The sequence below is a fragment of the Heptranchias perlo genome, unplaced genomic scaffold (genome assembly GCF_035084215.1).
Source record: "Heptranchias perlo isolate sHepPer1 unplaced genomic scaffold, sHepPer1.hap1 HAP1_SCAFFOLD_50, whole genome shotgun sequence".
In the NCBI taxonomy this organism is placed as follows: domain Eukaryota; kingdom Metazoa; phylum Chordata; class Chondrichthyes; order Hexanchiformes; family Hexanchidae; genus Heptranchias; species Heptranchias perlo.
The window spans coordinates 3,327,521-3,329,515 of NW_027139516.1; the positions used below are offsets into that span (position 1 = coordinate 3,327,521).

The 1,995-nt window shown below is 51.1% G+C and overlaps 1 non-coding gene across 1 annotated transcript; it reads right to left on the reverse strand.

Moving 5' to 3' along the window:
• Positions 1 to 73, reverse strand: trnam-cau (transfer RNA methionine (anticodon CAU)). Its single transcript has one exon. It is a non-coding gene; the product is annotated as a tRNA-Met (tRNA).
• Between the last annotated feature and the right edge of the window lie 1,922 nt (positions 74 to 1,995).

Sequence of the window (1,995 nt, forward strand, 5' to 3'; positions counted from 1 at the left end):
TGCCTTCTCTGAGGATTGAACTCAGGACCTTCAGATTATGAGACTGACGCGTTGCCGACTGCACTAAGAAGGCACTTGCTGTATAAATATCCAGGCAGCTCTATCAAGTAGGACAGTTTGCAAGGTGTAAAATCATAAACTAATCGGCAGTTTGCAAAAACTCTCCATCCAGGTGGAAATCGAACCAACAATCTTCTGAATTTTGGTCAGACACGTTCCCCATTGCTCGACTGGCCAAAGGTGTGTCGAGTAAGTCGGAGCTCACACGCTCACAGCGCTGCGGTATGAGCAGGTCCCGAGTCAGTCTCGGTCATGCCCACGCGACTCCACGAGTCCGGGAGTGTCAAAAGGCGCACGGTGAACAATCACCAAAGAGAGGGACCTTTGCTGCTTCCCATCGATAGCTCAGCTGGTAGTGTGGAAAACTTGTAGAGATTAAAACTTGAAAGCAAAATCACTCTTAAATCGTTGGTTTAATTCTGGCTCAAAATAATGAACGTGCTTTTGGATTGAGCAGTATTGAGCTCAAGGCCGCTCTCTTAACTTTGCAGACTGCTTACTGCTTAAAATGTTGCCACTTGTCCATTCTCAAACCTGAAATCTTTCTTTGTCTGTCCGAACACGGCTGTTTTGCTCGAGCATTTGCCTCTGCTCACCAGCAGGGAGAGCCTTTGTGCAACAACACGTCAAACCGGACTCACTTTCAGGCAAAAAAGACTTCTCTCAGTCTTTCGGACAGGTCTCTCGCTGCTCAAAGGAGTGCTGTTGAGCGGCAATTTAATTTTCAAAATATACGTTATTTCATAATATTTAATGATACCTGCAGTTCAGGGTAAGAATCGCAATTTCAATTCAAAACAATACAAAACAGATCGCACAAACTATGATCCCATTGTTTCAATACAATACACAGTGTATGTCTTATTGTACATTCTGCATAATAAAAGGTGGGATGCCTTTACACGATGCTCTTTCCCCATAGAGCCCGTGCGTAGGCCGCAACGCGCCTCAGTGCGTCCCGCAGCACATTCCCCTGGACCTTGGAGTGTGTCAGTCGGAAACACTCGGTCGTGGACAGCTCCTTCAGCTGGAAGACCAGCAGGTTTCGGGCGGACCAAAGGGTTTCCTTCAACGAGTTGATGGTCTTCCAGTAGCAGTTGATATCTGTCTCGGTGTGCCTCCCGGGGAGCAGTCCATAGAGCACAGCGTCCTGTGTTACTGAGGTGTTGGGGATGAACTGGGACAGATACCAACGCATCTCTCCCCACACATTCTGCATGAAGGTCCAGTCCACCAGGAAACAGACGACGGTCCAATTCCCGCAGCCTTGAAGGCAGCTCGAGGTGATGCTGAGTTTCCATGCATGTTGGAAGGACCACACTGGGAGGGCCCTTCTCACCATCATCCAGGCCACATCCTGGTGCCCGTTGGTCAGTTCTGGCGACGAGACGTTCTGCCAAATGGCATCGACCTTCTGGTCGGGGAACTGGTCGATCGGATCCACCCTCTCATTTTCCTGCAGAGCCCCCTGAACGTTCCACTGTCTGACGGCCTTGTGGTCGAAGTGGTTCCAACTCAGGAACTTCTACACCTGGGACAGGTGGTGGGGGGCAGTCCAGCTGAACGGGACCTCCTGCGTCTGCTCGGTTGGATAGACCCAGTTTTCTCAGTGTGTTGTACATGGTGTCCCTGTGGACGCATTCTACTTAGGACATCCAGACAAAGGGGAAGAAAGCTCGGGTGTCTGTGGTGACGGAGCTGTGGGGAATGGGCCAGACCTGGGCCACGTAGAGCAACACCGCGAGTACCTCACACCTTATCACCAGGTTCCTGTTGGTTATGGAGAGGGATCGTCCCCCCACCATACCAAGCTTCTGTTTAGCCATGGCGACGCGCTCTTCCCATTTATTGGTGGAGTCCTGGGGCCCCCGAACCCGATCCCCAACACCATCAGGTCGTCGGACCTGACGGTGAAGGGATCAAAGGATCGGGTCT